The sequence below is a fragment of the Schistocerca cancellata genome, chromosome 9 (assembly GCF_023864275.1).
Source record: "Schistocerca cancellata isolate TAMUIC-IGC-003103 chromosome 9, iqSchCanc2.1, whole genome shotgun sequence".
In the NCBI taxonomy this organism is placed as follows: Eukaryota; Metazoa; Arthropoda; class Insecta; order Orthoptera; family Acrididae; genus Schistocerca; species Schistocerca cancellata.
In genome coordinates, this window is record NC_064634.1 from 308,477,306 (window position 1) to 308,491,876 (window position 14,571).

The 14,571-nt window shown below is 53.2% G+C and overlaps 41 non-coding genes across 41 annotated transcripts; 20 read left to right on the forward strand and 21 right to left on the reverse strand.

Annotated features, from left to right (window-relative positions):
* Positions 1-281: 281 nt before the first annotated feature.
* Positions 282-354, reverse strand: Trnar-acg (transfer RNA arginine (anticodon ACG)). Its single transcript has one exon. It is a non-coding gene; the product is annotated as a tRNA-Arg (tRNA).
* Positions 355-794: 440 nt separating this feature from the next.
* Positions 795-886, forward strand: Trnai-uau (transfer RNA isoleucine (anticodon UAU)). Its single transcript is given in 2 exon segments — positions 795-832; positions 851-886. It is a non-coding gene; the product is annotated as a tRNA-Ile (tRNA).
* A 111-nt stretch (positions 887-997) lies between these two features.
* Trnad-guc (transfer RNA aspartic acid (anticodon GUC)) lies at positions 998-1,069 on the forward strand. Its single transcript has one exon. It is a non-coding gene; the product is annotated as a tRNA-Asp (tRNA).
* A 238-nt stretch (positions 1,070-1,307) lies between these two features.
* Positions 1,308-1,379, reverse strand: Trnam-cau (transfer RNA methionine (anticodon CAU)). The gene has a single exon. It is a non-coding gene; the product is annotated as a tRNA-Met (tRNA).
* Positions 1,380-1,680: 301 nt separating this feature from the next.
* On the reverse strand, positions 1,681-1,753 carry Trnar-acg (transfer RNA arginine (anticodon ACG)). Its single transcript has one exon. It is a non-coding gene; the product is annotated as a tRNA-Arg (tRNA).
* A 440-nt stretch (positions 1,754-2,193) lies between these two features.
* Trnai-uau (transfer RNA isoleucine (anticodon UAU)) lies at positions 2,194-2,285 on the forward strand. Its single transcript is given in 2 exon segments — positions 2,194-2,231; positions 2,250-2,285. It is a non-coding gene; the product is annotated as a tRNA-Ile (tRNA).
* Positions 2,286-2,396: 111 nt separating this feature from the next.
* Trnad-guc (transfer RNA aspartic acid (anticodon GUC)) lies at positions 2,397-2,468 on the forward strand. Its single transcript has one exon. It is a non-coding gene; the product is annotated as a tRNA-Asp (tRNA).
* A 239-nt stretch (positions 2,469-2,707) lies between these two features.
* Trnam-cau (transfer RNA methionine (anticodon CAU)) lies at positions 2,708-2,779 on the reverse strand. Its single transcript has one exon. It is a non-coding gene; the product is annotated as a tRNA-Met (tRNA).
* A 263-nt stretch (positions 2,780-3,042) lies between these two features.
* Trnar-acg (transfer RNA arginine (anticodon ACG)) lies at positions 3,043-3,115 on the reverse strand. Its single transcript has one exon. It is a non-coding gene; the product is annotated as a tRNA-Arg (tRNA).
* A 442-nt stretch (positions 3,116-3,557) lies between these two features.
* On the forward strand, positions 3,558-3,649 carry Trnai-uau (transfer RNA isoleucine (anticodon UAU)). Its single transcript is given in 2 exon segments — positions 3,558-3,595; positions 3,614-3,649. It is a non-coding gene; the product is annotated as a tRNA-Ile (tRNA).
* A 111-nt stretch (positions 3,650-3,760) lies between these two features.
* On the forward strand, positions 3,761-3,832 carry Trnad-guc (transfer RNA aspartic acid (anticodon GUC)). Its single transcript has one exon. It is a non-coding gene; the product is annotated as a tRNA-Asp (tRNA).
* Positions 3,833-4,070: 238 nt separating this feature from the next.
* Trnam-cau (transfer RNA methionine (anticodon CAU)) lies at positions 4,071-4,142 on the reverse strand. Its single transcript has one exon. It is a non-coding gene; the product is annotated as a tRNA-Met (tRNA).
* Positions 4,143-4,443: 301 nt separating this feature from the next.
* Positions 4,444-4,516, reverse strand: Trnar-acg (transfer RNA arginine (anticodon ACG)). Its single transcript has one exon. It is a non-coding gene; the product is annotated as a tRNA-Arg (tRNA).
* A 440-nt stretch (positions 4,517-4,956) lies between these two features.
* Positions 4,957-5,048, forward strand: Trnai-uau (transfer RNA isoleucine (anticodon UAU)). The gene is given in 2 exon segments: positions 4,957-4,994; positions 5,013-5,048. It is a non-coding gene; the product is annotated as a tRNA-Ile (tRNA).
* Positions 5,049-5,159: 111 nt separating this feature from the next.
* On the forward strand, positions 5,160-5,231 carry Trnad-guc (transfer RNA aspartic acid (anticodon GUC)). The gene has a single exon. It is a non-coding gene; the product is annotated as a tRNA-Asp (tRNA).
* A 238-nt stretch (positions 5,232-5,469) lies between these two features.
* Positions 5,470-5,541, reverse strand: Trnam-cau (transfer RNA methionine (anticodon CAU)). The gene has a single exon. It is a non-coding gene; the product is annotated as a tRNA-Met (tRNA).
* A 301-nt stretch (positions 5,542-5,842) lies between these two features.
* Trnar-acg (transfer RNA arginine (anticodon ACG)) lies at positions 5,843-5,915 on the reverse strand. The gene has a single exon. It is a non-coding gene; the product is annotated as a tRNA-Arg (tRNA).
* A 440-nt stretch (positions 5,916-6,355) lies between these two features.
* Trnai-uau (transfer RNA isoleucine (anticodon UAU)) lies at positions 6,356-6,447 on the forward strand. The gene is given in 2 exon segments: positions 6,356-6,393; positions 6,412-6,447. It is a non-coding gene; the product is annotated as a tRNA-Ile (tRNA).
* Positions 6,448-6,558: 111 nt separating this feature from the next.
* On the forward strand, positions 6,559-6,630 carry Trnad-guc (transfer RNA aspartic acid (anticodon GUC)). The gene has a single exon. It is a non-coding gene; the product is annotated as a tRNA-Asp (tRNA).
* Positions 6,631-6,869: 239 nt separating this feature from the next.
* Trnam-cau (transfer RNA methionine (anticodon CAU)) lies at positions 6,870-6,941 on the reverse strand. Its single transcript has one exon. It is a non-coding gene; the product is annotated as a tRNA-Met (tRNA).
* A 301-nt stretch (positions 6,942-7,242) lies between these two features.
* Trnar-acg (transfer RNA arginine (anticodon ACG)) lies at positions 7,243-7,315 on the reverse strand. The gene has a single exon. It is a non-coding gene; the product is annotated as a tRNA-Arg (tRNA).
* Positions 7,316-7,755: 440 nt separating this feature from the next.
* Trnai-uau (transfer RNA isoleucine (anticodon UAU)) lies at positions 7,756-7,847 on the forward strand. Its single transcript is given in 2 exon segments — positions 7,756-7,793; positions 7,812-7,847. It is a non-coding gene; the product is annotated as a tRNA-Ile (tRNA).
* Positions 7,848-7,958: 111 nt separating this feature from the next.
* Trnad-guc (transfer RNA aspartic acid (anticodon GUC)) lies at positions 7,959-8,030 on the forward strand. The gene has a single exon. It is a non-coding gene; the product is annotated as a tRNA-Asp (tRNA).
* Positions 8,031-8,269: 239 nt separating this feature from the next.
* Trnam-cau (transfer RNA methionine (anticodon CAU)) lies at positions 8,270-8,341 on the reverse strand. Its single transcript has one exon. It is a non-coding gene; the product is annotated as a tRNA-Met (tRNA).
* Positions 8,342-8,642: 301 nt separating this feature from the next.
* Trnar-acg (transfer RNA arginine (anticodon ACG)) lies at positions 8,643-8,715 on the reverse strand. The gene has a single exon. It is a non-coding gene; the product is annotated as a tRNA-Arg (tRNA).
* A 440-nt stretch (positions 8,716-9,155) lies between these two features.
* Trnai-uau (transfer RNA isoleucine (anticodon UAU)) lies at positions 9,156-9,247 on the forward strand. The gene is given in 2 exon segments: positions 9,156-9,193; positions 9,212-9,247. It is a non-coding gene; the product is annotated as a tRNA-Ile (tRNA).
* A 111-nt stretch (positions 9,248-9,358) lies between these two features.
* Trnad-guc (transfer RNA aspartic acid (anticodon GUC)) lies at positions 9,359-9,430 on the forward strand. The gene has a single exon. It is a non-coding gene; the product is annotated as a tRNA-Asp (tRNA).
* A 239-nt stretch (positions 9,431-9,669) lies between these two features.
* On the reverse strand, positions 9,670-9,741 carry Trnam-cau (transfer RNA methionine (anticodon CAU)). The gene has a single exon. It is a non-coding gene; the product is annotated as a tRNA-Met (tRNA).
* Positions 9,742-10,042: 301 nt separating this feature from the next.
* Positions 10,043-10,115, reverse strand: Trnar-acg (transfer RNA arginine (anticodon ACG)). The gene has a single exon. It is a non-coding gene; the product is annotated as a tRNA-Arg (tRNA).
* Positions 10,116-10,555: 440 nt separating this feature from the next.
* Positions 10,556-10,647, forward strand: Trnai-uau (transfer RNA isoleucine (anticodon UAU)). Its single transcript is given in 2 exon segments — positions 10,556-10,593; positions 10,612-10,647. It is a non-coding gene; the product is annotated as a tRNA-Ile (tRNA).
* Positions 10,648-10,758: 111 nt separating this feature from the next.
* On the forward strand, positions 10,759-10,830 carry Trnad-guc (transfer RNA aspartic acid (anticodon GUC)). Its single transcript has one exon. It is a non-coding gene; the product is annotated as a tRNA-Asp (tRNA).
* A 239-nt stretch (positions 10,831-11,069) lies between these two features.
* Positions 11,070-11,141, reverse strand: Trnam-cau (transfer RNA methionine (anticodon CAU)). Its single transcript has one exon. It is a non-coding gene; the product is annotated as a tRNA-Met (tRNA).
* Positions 11,142-11,442: 301 nt separating this feature from the next.
* On the reverse strand, positions 11,443-11,515 carry Trnar-acg (transfer RNA arginine (anticodon ACG)). The gene has a single exon. It is a non-coding gene; the product is annotated as a tRNA-Arg (tRNA).
* Positions 11,516-11,955: 440 nt separating this feature from the next.
* On the forward strand, positions 11,956-12,047 carry Trnai-uau (transfer RNA isoleucine (anticodon UAU)). The gene is given in 2 exon segments: positions 11,956-11,993; positions 12,012-12,047. It is a non-coding gene; the product is annotated as a tRNA-Ile (tRNA).
* A 111-nt stretch (positions 12,048-12,158) lies between these two features.
* Positions 12,159-12,230, forward strand: Trnad-guc (transfer RNA aspartic acid (anticodon GUC)). Its single transcript has one exon. It is a non-coding gene; the product is annotated as a tRNA-Asp (tRNA).
* A 239-nt stretch (positions 12,231-12,469) lies between these two features.
* Positions 12,470-12,541, reverse strand: Trnam-cau (transfer RNA methionine (anticodon CAU)). The gene has a single exon. It is a non-coding gene; the product is annotated as a tRNA-Met (tRNA).
* A 301-nt stretch (positions 12,542-12,842) lies between these two features.
* Trnar-acg (transfer RNA arginine (anticodon ACG)) lies at positions 12,843-12,915 on the reverse strand. Its single transcript has one exon. It is a non-coding gene; the product is annotated as a tRNA-Arg (tRNA).
* Positions 12,916-13,355: 440 nt separating this feature from the next.
* On the forward strand, positions 13,356-13,447 carry Trnai-uau (transfer RNA isoleucine (anticodon UAU)). Its single transcript is given in 2 exon segments — positions 13,356-13,393; positions 13,412-13,447. It is a non-coding gene; the product is annotated as a tRNA-Ile (tRNA).
* A 111-nt stretch (positions 13,448-13,558) lies between these two features.
* Trnad-guc (transfer RNA aspartic acid (anticodon GUC)) lies at positions 13,559-13,630 on the forward strand. The gene has a single exon. It is a non-coding gene; the product is annotated as a tRNA-Asp (tRNA).
* Positions 13,631-13,869: 239 nt separating this feature from the next.
* Trnam-cau (transfer RNA methionine (anticodon CAU)) lies at positions 13,870-13,941 on the reverse strand. The gene has a single exon. It is a non-coding gene; the product is annotated as a tRNA-Met (tRNA).
* A 301-nt stretch (positions 13,942-14,242) lies between these two features.
* Positions 14,243-14,315, reverse strand: Trnar-acg (transfer RNA arginine (anticodon ACG)). The gene has a single exon. It is a non-coding gene; the product is annotated as a tRNA-Arg (tRNA).
* Between the last annotated feature and the right edge of the window lie 256 nt (positions 14,316-14,571).

The following is a 14,571-nucleotide window of genomic DNA, read 5'->3' on the forward strand; positions in this document are numbered from 1 at the left end:
TTCGGTGCGTGACATGGGACGCTTGGAAAAGCGTTGTCTGCGTCGCGTACCGTTTCATAAACTGTGCAACATCTCTCAGCTTAATAAACTGTGCAACATCTCTCAGCTTGACTTGTCTCGACTTTGCTCGACTGACGCTACGCTGACGCTTGCAAGAAGCGATATTTACCACGATCGTCTCGAGATGCAGCTGCGAGATGCTCAGGATTGACATTGCACTCCACGCAGGTGGCAACATTCGAATGCACTGCCTAGCTACGCGCCCGCAACTAACAAAATGCCGACCCTGCCAGGATACGAACCTGGAATCTTCTGATCCGTAGTCAGACGCGTTATCCGTTGCGCCACAGGGCCACAGTTCGCGTTTCGTAATATGAGGCGGGTACATGTCGCAGAGCAACGTGTTCTCCGTGGCTCTGCAACTGCGTGTCGTCCACTGACAACGGCGGCGCGGCCATTCTGGTCTTCCGCACTCTGCAGGGAGCTGCCAAGGAAGGCATCTCTCCTCCAGCTGCTCGGCCACGGTGCGCCTGCATAGCTTAGAGCTTGCCACACATCTGCCCTCGCTGTTGGACAGGTAGCAGAAGGCAAGGCGCGCGTTTTTCTGCAATTTTTCGGTGATGACAAGCGGTTGATATGCTTTCAAGTGTAGCATATGAAACAAAAATCGTACGAAGGATCCGTAGCCAGGTGCTAAAGTCGCAGTATGGCCGCAGGTGACGGTCGTATGACGGGTCTGTAGCCAACAGGATGGCAGCAAAGCGAATACCGCTAACTGAAAGCACCCTGCTGTAGCCCCAGTGGCGCAATTGGTTAGCGCACGGTACTTATAAGGTAGTAGCCGTGAGCAATGCCGGGGTTGTGAGTTCGAGCCTCACCTGGGGCATACTTTTACTTCGTAGCAGCTGACTCTGAAAGCATCGGGACGCTAGATTTGAGATGTATCACCTGCTTGAGAAACATAAGTGTGCGTGCATTATAAGTACCGATTGCGTATTCCTCGGTAGTATAGTGGTTAGTATCCCCGCCTGTCACGCGGGAGACCGGGGTTCGATTCCCCGCCGGGAGGTGCGATTTTTATATCGCGAAAGTTGCACGTGTGGCCCGAAAGGACATTAACGTTGTGATCGAGAAATGTAGTTGCTGCAGAATCGTAAGAAACTCTGCGTCTTAGCAAGTGTTTCTCGTATTCTTCACACGACGACATCGTCGTCGTTTCAGAACGTACAGGGTTTGCTGTTGACGCTGAATCAGCGCACACCAGGCTTAATGATCGAGCTCGAAGCACCCAAGAAAAAGAATAATTTTAGCAGAGCGTGGTTTCGATCCACGGACCTCTGGGTTATGGGCCCAGCACGCTTCCACTGCGCCACTCTGCTGCGTGCAGGCGTGCGCCCTCTTCGGTGCGTGACATGGGACGCTTGGAAAAGCGTTGTCTGCGTCGCGTACCGTTTCATAAACTGTGCAACATCTCTCAGCTTAATAAACTGTGCAACATCTCTCAGCTTGACTTGTCTCGACTTTGCTCGACTGACGCTACGCTGACGCTTGCAAGAAGCGATATTTACCACGATCGTCTCGAGATGCAGCTGCGAGATGCTCAGGATTGACATTGCACTCCACGCAGGTGGCAACATTCGAATGCACTGCCTAGCTACGCGCCCGCAACTAACAAAATGCCGACCCTGCCAGGATACGAACCTGGAATCTTCTGATCCGTAGTCAGACGCGTTATCCGTTGCGCCACAGGGCCACAGTTCGCGTTTCGTAATATGAGGCGGGTACATGTCGCAGAGCAACGTGTTCTCCGTGGCTCTGCAACTGCGTGTCGTCCACTGACAACGGCGGCGCGGCCATTCTGGTCTTCCGCACTCTGCAGGGAGCTGCCAAGGAAGGCATCTCTCCTCCAGCTGCTCGGCCACGGTGCGCCTGCATAGCTTAGAGCTTGCCACACATCTGCCCTCGCTGTTGGACAGGTAGCAGAAGGCAAGGCGCGCGTTTTTCTGCAATTTTTCGGTGATGACAAGCGGTTGATATGCTTTCAAGTGTAGCATATGAAACAAAAATCGTACGAAGGATCCGTAGCCAGGTGCTAAAGTCGCAGTATGGCCGCAGGTGACGGTCGTATGACGGGTCTGTAGCCAACAGGATGGCAGCAAAGCGAATACCGCTAACTGAAAGCACCCTGCTGTAGCCCCAGTGGCGCAATTGGTTAGCGCACGGTACTTATAAGGTAGTAGCCGTGAGCAATGCCGGGGTTGTGAGTTCGAGCCTCACCTGGGGCACACTTTTACTTCGTAGCAGCTGACTCTGAAAGCATCGGGACGCTAGATTTGAGATGTATCACCTGCTTGAGAAACATAAGTGTGCGTGCATTATAAGTACCGATTGCGTATTCCTCGGTAGTATAGTGGTTAGTATCCCCGCCTGTCACGCGGGAGACCGGGGTTCGATTCCCCGCCGGGGAAGTGCGATTTTTATATCGCGAAAGTTGCACGTGTGGCCCGAAAGGACATTAACGTTGTGATCGAGAAATGTAGTTGCTGCAGAATCGTAAGAAACTCTGCGTCTTAGCAAGTGTTTCTCGTATTCTTCACACGACGACGTCGTCGTCGTTTCAGAACGTACAGGGTTTGCTGTTGACGCTGAATCAGCGCACACCAGGCTTAATGATCGAGCTCGAAGCACCCAAGAAAAAGTATAATTTTAGCAGAGCGTGGTTTCGATCCACGGACCTCTGGGTTATGGGCCCAGCACGCTTCCACTGCGCCACTCTGCTGCGTGGAGGCGTGCGCCCTCTTCGGTGCGTGACATGGGACGCTTGGAAAAGCGTTGGCTGCGTCGCGTACCGTTTAATAAACTGTGCAACATCTCTCAGCTTGACTTGTCTCGACTTTGCTCGACTGACGCTTGCAAGAAGCGATATTTACCACGATCGTCTCGAGATGCAGCTGCGAGATGCTCAGGATTGACATTGCACTCCACGCAGGTGGCAACATTCGAATGCACTGCCTAGCTACGCGCCCGCAACTAACAAAATGCCGACCCTGCCAGGATTCGAACCTGGAATCTTCTGATCCGTAGTCAGACGCGTTATCCGTTGCGCCACAGGGCCACAGCTCGCGTTTCGTAATATGAGGCGGGTACACGTCGCAGAGCAACGCGTTCACCGTGGCTCTGCAACTGCGTGTCGTCCACTGACAACGGCGGCGCGGCCATTCTGGTCTTCCGCACTCTGCAGGGAGCTGCCAAGGAAGGCATCTCTCCTCCAGCTGCTCGGCCACGGTGCGCCTGCATAGCTTAGAGCTTGCCACACATCTGCCCTCGCTGTTGGACAGGTAGCAGAAGGCAAGGCGCGCGTTTTTCTGCAATTTTTCGGTGATGACAAGCGGTTGATATGCTTGCAAGTGTAGCATATGAAACAAGAATCGTATGAAGGATCCGTAGCCAGGTGCTAAAGTCGCAGTATGGCCGCAGGTGACGGTCGTATGACGGGTCTGTAGCCACAACAGGATGGCAGCAAAGCGAATACCGCTAACTGAAAGCACCCTCCTGTAGCCCCAGTGGCGCAATTGGTTAGCGCACGGTACTTATAAGGCAGTAGCCGTGAGCAATGCCGGGGTTGTGAGTTCGAGCCTCACCTGGGGCATACTTTTACTTCGTAGCAGCTGACTCTGAATGCATCGGGACGCTAGATTTGAGATATATCACTTGCTTGAGAAACATAAGTGTGCGTGCATTATAAGTACCGATTGCGTATTCCTCGGTAGTATAGTGGTTAGTATCCCCGCCTGTCACGCGGGAGACCGGGGTTCGATTCCCCGCCGGGAGGTGCGATTTTTATATCGCGAATGTTGCACGTGTGGCCCGAAAGGACATTAACGTTGTGATCGAGAAATGTAGTTGCTGCAGAATCGTAAGAAACTCTGCGTCTTAGCAAGTGTTTCTCGTATTCTTCACACGACGACATCGTCGTCGTTTCAGAACGTACAGGGTTTGCTGTTGACGCTGAATCAGCGCATACCAGGCTTAATGATCGAGCTCGAAGCACCCAAGAAAAAGAATAATTTTAGCAGAGCGTGGTTTCGATCCACGGACCTCTGGGTTATGGGCCCAGCACGCTTCCACTGCGCCACTCTGCTGCGTGCAGGCGTGCGCCCTCTTCGGTGCGTGACATGGGACGCTTGGAAAAGCGTTGTCTGCGTCGCGTACCGTTTCATAAACTGTGCAACATCTCTCAGCTTAATAAACTGTGCAACATCTCTCAGCTTGACTTGTCTCGACTTTGCTCGACTGACGCTACGCTGACGCTTGCAAGAAGCGATATTTACCACGATCGTCTCGAGATGCAGCTGCGAGATGCTCAGGATTGACATTGCACTCCACGCAGGTGGCAACATTCGAATGCACTGCCTAGCTACGCGCCCGCAACTAACAAAATGCCGACCCTGCCAGGATACGAACCTGGAATCTTCTGATCCGTAGTCAGACGCGTTATCCGTTGCGCCACAGGGCCACAGTTCGCGTTTCGTAATATGAGGCGGGTACATGTCGCAGAGCAACGTGTTCTCCGTGGCTCTGCAACTGCGTGTCGTCCACTGACAACGGCGGCGCGGCCATTCTGGTCTTCCGCACTCTGCAGGGAGCTGCCAAGGAAGGCATCTCTCCTCCAGCTGCTCGGCCACGGTGCGCCTGCATAGCTTAGAGCTTGCCACACATCTGCCCTCGCTGTTGGACAGGTAGCAGAAGGCAAGGCGCGCGTTTTTCTGCAATTTTTCGGTGATGACAAGCGGTTGATATGCTTTCAAGTGTAGCATATGAAACAAAAATCGTACGAAGGATCCGTAGCCAGGTGCTAAAGTCGCAGTATGGCCGCAGGTGACGGTCGTATGACGGGTCTGTAGCCAACAGGATGGCAGCAAAGCGAATACCGCTAACTGAAAGCACCCTGCTGTAGCCCCAGTGGCGCAATTGGTTAGCGCACGGTACTTATAAGGTAGTAGCCGTGAGCAATGCCGGGGTTGTGAGTTCGAGCCTCACCTGGGGCATACTTTTACTTCGTAGCAGCTGACTCTGAAAGCATCGGGACGCTAGATTTGAGATGTATCACCTGCTTGAGAAACATAAGTGTGCGTGCATTATAAGTACCGATTGCGTATTCCTCGGTAGTATAGTGGTTAGTATCCCCGCCTGTCACGCGGGAGACCGGGGTTCGATTCCCCGCCGGGAGGTGCGATTTTTATATCGCGAAAGTTGCACGTGTGGCCCGAAAGGACATTAACGTTGTGATCGAGAAATGTAGTTGCTGCAGAATCGTAAGAAACTCTGCGTCTTAGCAAGTGTTTCTCGTATTCTTCACACGACGACATCGTCGTCGTTTCAGAACGTACAGGGTTTGCTGTTGACGCTGAATCAGCGCACACCAGGCTTAATGATCGAGCTCGAAGCACCCAAGAAAAAGAATAATTTTAGCAGAGCGTGGTTTCGATCCACGGACCTCTGGGTTATGGGCCCAGCACGCTTCCACTGCGCCACTCTGCTGCGTGCAGGCGTGCGCCCTCTTCGGTGCGTGACATGGGACGCTTGGAAAAGCGTTGTCTGCGTCGCGTACCGTTTCATAAACTGTGCAACATCTCTCAGCTTAATAAACTGTGCAACATCTCTCAGCTTGACTTGTCTCGACTTTGCTCGACTGACGCTACGCTGACGCTTGCAAGAAGCGATATTTACCACGATCGTCTCGAGATGCAGCTGCGAGATGCTCAGGATTGACATTGCACTCCACGCAGGTGGCAACATTCGAATGCACTGCCTAGCTACGCGCCCGCAACTAACAAAATGCCGACCCTGCCAGGATACGAACCTGGAATCTTCTGATCCGTAGTCAGACGCGTTATCCGTTGCGCCACAGGGCCACAGTTCGCGTTTCGTAATATGAGGCGGGTACATGTCGCAGAGCAACGTGTTCTCCGTGGCTCTGCAACTGCGTGTCGTCCACTGACAACGGCGGCGCGGCCATTCTGGTCTTCCGCACTCTGCAGGGAGCTGCCAAGGAAGGCATCTCTCCTCCAGCTGCTCGGCCACGGTGCGCCTGCATAGCTTAGAGCTTGCCACACATCTGCCCTCGCTGTTGGACAGGTAGCAGAAGGCAAGGCGCGCGTTTTTCTGCAATTTTTCGGTGATGACAAGCGGTTGATATGCTTTCAAGTGTAGCATATGAAACAAAAATCGTACGAAGGATCCGTAGCCAGGTGCTAAAGTCGCAGTATGGCCGCAGGTGACGGTCGTATGACGGGTCTGTAGCCAACAGGATGGCAGCAAAGCGAATACCGCTAACTGAAAGCACCCTGCTGTAGCCCCAGTGGCGCAATTGGTTAGCGCACGGTACTTATAAGGTAGTAGCCGTGAGCAATGCCGGGGTTGTGAGTTCGAGCCTCACCTGGGGCACACTTTTACTTCGTAGCAGCTGACTCTGAAAGCATCGGGACGCTAGATTTGAGATGTATCACCTGCTTGAGAAACATAAGTGTGCGTGCATTATAAGTACCGATTGCGTATTCCTCGGTAGTATAGTGGTTAGTATCCCCGCCTGTCACGCGGGAGACCGGGGTTCGATTCCCCGCCGGGGAAGTGCGATTTTTATATCGCGAAAGTTGCACGTGTGGCCCGAAAGGACATTAACGTTGTGATCGAGAAATGTAGTTGCTGCAGAATCGTAAGAAACTCTGCGTCTTAGCAAGTGTTTCTCGTATTCTTCACACGACGACGTCGTCGTCGTTTCAGAACGTACAGGGTTTGCTGTTGACGCTGAATCAGCGCACACCAGGCTTAATGATCGAGCTCGAAGCACCCAAGAAAAAGTATAATTTTAGCAGAGCGTGGTTTCGATCCACGGACCTCTGGGTTATGGGCCCAGCACGCTTCCACTGCGCCACTCTGCTGCGTGCAGGCGTGCGCCCTCTTCGGTGCGTGACATGGGACGCTTGGAAAAGCGTTGTCTGCGTCGCGTACCGTTTCATAAACTGTGCAACATCTCTCAGCTTAATAAACTGTGCAACATCTCTCAGCTTGACTTGTCTCGACTTTGCTCGACTGACGCTACGCTGACGCTTGCAAGAAGCGATATTTACCACGATCGTCTCGAGATGCAGCTGCGAGATGCTCAGGATTGACATTGCACTCCACGCAGGTGGCAACATTCGAATGCACTGCCTAGCTACGCGCCCGCAACTAACAAAATGCCGACCCTGCCAGGATACGAACCTGGAATCTTCTGATCCGTAGTCAGACGCGTTATCCGTTGCGCCACAGGGCCACAGTTCGCGTTTCGTAATATGAGGCGGGTACATGTCGCAGAGCAACGTGTTCTCCGTGGCTCTGCAACTGCGTGTCGTCCACTGACAACGGCGGCGCGGCCATTCTGGTCTTCCGCACTCTGCAGGGAGCTGCCAAGGAAGGCATCTCTCCTCCAGCTGCTCGGCCACGGTGCGCCTGCATAGCTTAGAGCTTGCCACACATCTGCCCTCGCTGTTGGACAGGTAGCAGAAGGCAAGGCGCGCGTTTTTCTGCAATTTTTCGGTGATGACAAGCGGTTGATATGCTTTCAAGTGTAGCATATGAAACAAAAATCGTACGAAGGATCCGTAGCCAGGTGCTAAAGTCGCAGTATGGCCGCAGGTGACGGTCGTATGACGGGTCTGTAGCCAACAGGATGGCAGCAAAGCGAATACCGCTAACTGAAAGCACCCTGCTGTAGCCCCAGTGGCGCAATTGGTTAGCGCACGGTACTTATAAGGTAGTAGCCGTGAGCAATGCCGGGGTTGTGAGTTCGAGCCTCACCTGGGGCACACTTTTACTTCGTAGCAGCTGACTCTGAAAGCATCGGGACGCTAGATTTGAGATGTATCACCTGCTTGAGAAACATAAGTGTGCGTGCATTATAAGTACCGATTGCGTATTCCTCGGTAGTATAGTGGTTAGTATCCCCGCCTGTCACGCGGGAGACCGGGGTTCGATTCCCCGCCGGGGAAGTGCGATTTTTATATCGCGAAAGTTGCACGTGTGGCCCGAAAGGACATTAACGTTGTGATCGAGAAATGTAGTTGCTGCAGAATCGTAAGAAACTCTGCGTCTTAGCAAGTGTTTCTCGTATTCTTCACACGACGACGTCGTCGTCGTTTCAGAACGTACAGGGTTTGCTGTTGACGCTGAATCAGCGCACACCAGGCTTAATGATCGAGCTCGAAGCACCCAAGAAAAAGTATAATTTTAGCAGAGCGTGGTTTCGATCCACGGACCTCTGGGTTATGGGCCCAGCACGCTTCCACTGCGCCACTCTGCTGCGTGGAGGCGTGCGCCCTCTTCGGTGCGTGACATGGGACGCTTGGAAAAGCGTTGTCTGCGTCGCGTACCGTTTAATAAACTGTGCAACATCTCTCAGCTTAATAAACTGTGCAACATCTCTCAGCTTGACTTGTCTCGACTTTGCTCGACTGACGCTACGCTGACGCTTGCAAGAAGCGATATTTACCACGATCGTCTCGAGATGCAGCTGCGAGATGCTCAGGATTGACATTGCACTCCACGCAGGTGGCAACATTCGAATGCACTGCCTAGCTACGCGCCCGCAACTAACAAAATGCCGACCCTGCCAGGATACGAACCTGGAATCTTCTGATCCGTAGTCAGACGCGTTATCCGTTGCGCCACAGGGCCACAGTTCGCGTTTCGTAATATGAGGCGGGTACATGTCGCAGAGCAACGTGTTCTCCGTGGCTCTGCAACTGCGTGTCGTCCACTGACAACGGCGGCGCGGCCATTCTGGTCTTCCGCACTCTGCAGGGAGCTGCCAAGGAAGGCATCTCTCCTCCAGCTGCTCGGCCACGGTGCGCCTGCATAGCTTAGAGCTTGCCACACATCTGCCCTCGCTGTTGGACAGGTAGCAGAAGGCAAGGCGCGCGTTTTTCTGCAATTTTTCGGTGATGACAAGCGGTTGATATGCTTTCAAGTGTAGCATATGAAACAAAAATCGTACGAAGGATCCGTAGCCAGGTGCTAAAGTCGCAGTATGGCCGCAGGTGACGGTCGTATGACGGGTCTGTAGCCAACAGGATGGCAGCAAAGCGAATACCGCTAACTGAAAGCACCCTGCTGTAGCCCCAGTGGCGCAATTGGTTAGCGCACGGTACTTATAAGGTAGTAGCCGTGAGCAATGCCGATGTTGTGAGTTCGAGCCTCACCTGGGGCATACTTTTACTTCGTAGCAGCTGACTCTGAAAGCATCGGGACGCTAGATTTGAGATGTATCACCTGCTTGAGAAACATAAGTGTGCGTGCATTATAAGTACCGGTTGCGTATTCCTCGGTAGTATAGTGGTTAGTATCCCCGCCTGTCACGCGGGAGACCGGGGTTCGATTCCCCGCCGGGGAGGTGCGATTTTTATATCGCGAAAGTTGCACGTGTGGCCCGAAAGGACATTAACGTTGTGATCGAGAAATGTAGTTGCTGCAGAATCGTAAGAAACTCTGCGTCTTAGCAAGTGTTTCTCGTGTTCTTCACACGACGACATCGTCGTCGTTTCAGAACGTACAGGGTTTGCTGTTGACGCTGAATCAGCGCACACCAGGCTTAATGATCGAGCTCGAAGCACCCAAGAAAAAGAATAATTTTAGCAGAGCGTGGTTTCGATCCACGGACCTCTGGGTTATGGGCCCAGCACGCTTCCACTGCGCCACTCTGCTGCGTGGAGGCGTGCGCCCTCTTCGGTGCGTGACATGGGACGCTTGGAAAAGCGTTGTCTGCGTCGCGTACCGTTTCATAAACTGTGCAACATCTCTCAGCTTAATAAACTGTGCAACATCTCTCAGCTTGACTTGTCTCGACTTTGCTCGACTGACGCTACGCTGACGCTTGCAAGAAGCGATATTTACCACGATCGTCTCGAGATGCAGCTGCGAGATGCTCAGGATTGACATTGCACTCCACGCAGGTGGCAACATTCGAATGCACTGCCTAGCTACGCGCCCGCAACTAACAAAATGCCGACCCTGCCAGGATACGAACCTGGAATCTTCTGATCCGTAGTCAGACGCGTTATCCGTTGCGCCACAGGGCCACAGTTCGCGTTTCGTAATATGAGGCGGGTACATGTCGCAGAGCAACGTGTTCTCCGTGGCTCTGCAACTGCGTGTCGTCCACTGACAACGGCGGCGCGGCCATTCTGGTCTTCCGCACTCTGCAGGGAGCTGCCAAGGAAGGCATCTCTCCTCCAGCTGCTCGGCCACGGTGCGCCTGCATAGCTTAGAGCTTGCCACACATCTGCCCTCGCTGTTGGACAGGTAGCAGAAGGCAAGGCGCGCGTTTTTCTGCAATTTTTCGGTGATGACAAGCGGTTGATATGCTTTCAAGTGTAGCATATGAAACAAAAATCGTACGAAGGATCCGTAGCCAGGTGCTAAAGTCGCAGTATGGCCGCAGGTGACGGTCGTATGACGGGTCTGTAGCCAACAGGATGGCAGCAAAGCGAATACCGCTAACTGAAAGCACCCTGCTGTAGCCCCAGTGGCGCAATTGGTTAGCGCACGGTACTTATAAGGTAGTAGCCGTGAGCAATGCCGGGGTTGTGAGTTCGAGCCTCACCTGGGGCATACTTTTACTTCGTAGCAGCTGACTCTGAAAGCATCGGGACGCTAGATTTGAGATGTATCACCTGCTTGAGAAACATAAGTGTGCGTGCATTATAAGTACCGATTGCGTATTCCTCGGTAGTATAGTGGTTAGTATCCCCGCCTGTCACGCGGGAGACCGGGGTTCGATTCCCCGCCGGGGAGGTGCGATTTTTATATCGCGAAAGTTGCACGTGTGGCCCGAAAGGACATTAACGTTGTGATCGAGAAATGTAGTTGCTGCAGAATCGTAAGAAACTCTGCGTCTTAGCAAGTGTTTCTCGTGTTCTTCACACGACGACATCGTCGTCGTTTCAGAACGTACAGGGTTTGCTGTTGACGCTGAATCAGCGCACACCAGGCTTAATGATCGAGCTCGAAGCACCCAAGAAAAAGAATAATTTTAGCAGAGCGTGGTTTCGATCCACGGACCTCTGGGTTATGGGCCCAGCACGCTTCCACTGCGCCACTCTGCTGCGTGGAGGCGTGCGCCCTCTTCGGTGCGTGACATGGGACGCTTGGAAAAGCGTTGTCTACGTCGCGTACCGTTTCATAAACTGTGCAACATCTCTCAGCTTAATAAACTGTGCAACATCTCTCAGCTTGACTTGTCTCGACTTTGCTCGACTGACGCTACGCTGACGCTTGCAAGAAGCGATATTTACCACGATCGTCTCGAGATGCAGCTGCGAGATGCTCAGGATTGACATTGCACTCCACGCAGGTGGCAACATTCGAATGCACTGCCTAGCTACGCGCCCGCAACTAACAAAATGCCGACCCTGCCAGGATACGAACCTGGAATCTTCTGATCCGTAGTCAGACGCGTTATCCGTTGCGCCACAGGGCCACAGTTCGCGTTTCGTAATATGAGGCGGGTACATGTCGCAGAGCAACGTGTTCTCCGTGGCTCTGCAACTGCGTGTCGTCCACTGACAACGGCGGCGCGGCCATTCTGGTCTTCCGCACTCTGCAGGGACCTGCCAAGGAAGGCATCTCTCCTCCAGCTGCTCGGCCACGGTGCGCCTGCATAGCTTAGAGCTTGCCACACATCTGCCCTCGCTGTTGGACAGGTAGCAGAAGGCAAGGCGCGCGTTTTTCTGCAATTTTTCGGTGATGACAAGCGGTTGATATGCTTTCAAGTGTAGCATATGAAACAAAAATCGTACGAAGGATCCGTAGCCAGGTGCTAAAGTCGCAGTATGGCCGCAGGTGACGGTCGTATGACGGGTCTGTAGCCAACAGGATGGCAGCAAAGCGAATACCGCTAACTGAAAGCACCCTGCTGTAGCCCCAGTGGCGCAATTGGTTAGCGCACGGTACTTATAAGGTAGTAGCCGTGAGCAATGCCGGGGTTGTGAGTTCGAGCCTCACCTGGGGCATACTTTTACTTCGTAGCAGCTGACTCTGAAAGCATCGGGACGCTAGATTTGAGATGTATCACCTGCTTGAGAAACATAAGTGTGCGTGCATTATAAGTACCGATTGCGTATTCCTCGGTAGTATAGTGGTTAGTATCCCCGCCTGTCACGCCGGAGACCGGGGTTCGATTCCCCGCCGGGGAGGTGCGATTTTTATATCGCGAAAGTTGCACGTGTGGCCCGAAAGGACATTAACGTTGTGATCGAGAAATGTAGTTGCTGCAGAATCGTAAGAAACTCTGCGTCTTAGCAAGTGTTTCTCGTATTCTTCACACGACGACATCGTCGTCGTTTCAGAACGTACAGGGTTTGCTGTTGACGCTGAATCAGCGCACACCAGGCTTAATGATCGAGCTCGAAGCACCCAAGAAAAAGAATAATTTTAGCAGAGCGTGGTTTCGATCCACGGACCTCTGGGTTATGGGCCCAGCACGCTTCCACTGCGCCACTCTGCTGCGTGGAGGCGTGCGCCCTCTTCGGTGCGTGACATGGGACGCTTGGAAAAGCGTTGTCTACGTCGCGTACCGTTTCATAAACTGTGCAACATCTCTCAGCTTAATAAACTGTGCAACATCTCTCAGCTTGACTTGTCTCGACTTTGCTCGACTGACGCTACGCTGACGCTTGCAAGAAGCGATATTTACCACGATCGTCTCGAGATGCAGCTGCGAGATGCTCAGGATTGACATTGCACTCCACGCAGGTGGCAACATTCGAATGCACTGCCTAGCTACGCGCCCGCAACTAACAAAATGCCGACCCTGCCAGGATACGAACCTGGAATCTTCTGATCCGTAGTCAGACGCGTTATCCGTTGCGCCACAGGGCCACAGTTCGCGTTTCGTAATATGAGGCGGGTACATGTCGCAGAGCAACGTGTTCTCCGTGGCTCTGCAACTGCGTGTCGTCCACTGACAACGGCGGCGCGGCCATTCTGGTCTTCCGCACTCTGCAGGGAGCTGCCAAGGAAGGCATCTCTCCTCCAGCTGCTCGGCCACGGTGCGCCTGCATAGCTTAGAGCTTGCCACACATCTGCCCTCGCTGTTGGACAGGTAGCAGAAGGCAAGGCGCGCGTTTTTCTGCAATTTTTCGGTGATGACAAGCGGTTGATATGCTTTCAAGTGTAGCATATGAAACAAAAATCGTACGAAGGATCCGTAGCCAGGTGCTAAAGTCGCAGTATGGCCGCAGGTGACGGTCGTATGACGGGTCTGTAGCCAACAGGATGGCAGCAAAGCGAATACCGCTAACTGAAAGCACCCTGCTGTAGCCCCAGTGGCGCAATTGGTTAGCGCACGGTACTTATAAGGTAGTAGCCGTGAGCAATGCCGGGGTTGTGAGTTCGAGCCTCACCTGGGGCATACTTTTACTTCGTAGCAGCTGACTCTGAAAGCATCGGGACGCTAGATTTGAGATGTATCACCTGCTTGAGAAACATAAGTGTGCGTGCATTATAAGTACCGATTGCGTATTCCTCGGTAGTATAGTGGTTAGTATCCCCGCCTGTCACGCGGGAGACCGGGGTTCGATTCCCCGCCGGGGAGGTGCGATTTTTATATCGCGAAAGTTGCACGTGTGGCCCGAAAGGACATTAACGTTGTGATCGAGAAATGTAGTTGCTGCAGAATCGTAAGAAACTCTGCGTCTTAGCAAGTGTTTCTCGTGTTCTTCACACGACGACATCGTCGTCGTTTCAGAACGTACAGGGTTTGCTGTTGACGCTGAATCAGCGCACACCAGGCTTAATGATCGAGCTCGAAGCACCCAAGAAAAAGAATAATTTTAGCAGAGCGTGGTTTCGATCCACGGACCTCTGGGTTATGGGCCCAGCACGCTTCCACTGCGCCACTCTGCTGCGTGGAGGCGTGCGCCCTCTTCGGTGCGTGACATGGGACGCTTGGAAAAGCGTTGTCTACGTCGCGTACCGTTTCATAAACTGTGCAACATCTCTCAGCTTAATAAACTGTGCAACATCTCTCAGCTTGACTTGTCTCGACTTTGCTCGACTGACGCTACGCTGACGCTTGCAAGAAGCGATATTTACCACGATCGTCTCGAGATGCAGCTGCGAGATGCTCAGGATTGACATTGCACTCCACGCAGGTGGCAACATTCGAATGCACTGCCTAGCTACGCGCCCGCAACTAACAAAATGCCGACCCTGCCAGGATACGAACCTGGAATCTTCTGATCCGTAGTCAGACGCGTTATCCGTTGCGCCACAGGGCCACAGTTCGCGTTTCGTAATATGAGGCGGGTACATGTCGCAGAGCAACGTGTTCTCCGTGGCTCTGCAACTGCGTGTCGTCCACTGACAACGGCGGCGCGGCCATTCTGGTCTTCCGCACTCTGCAGGGACCTGCCAAGGAAGGCATCTCTCCTCCAGCTGCTCGGCCACGGTGCGCCTGCATAGCTTAGAGCTTGCCACACATCTGCCCTCGCTGTTGGACAGGTAGCAGAAGGCAAGGCGCGCGTTTTTCTGCAA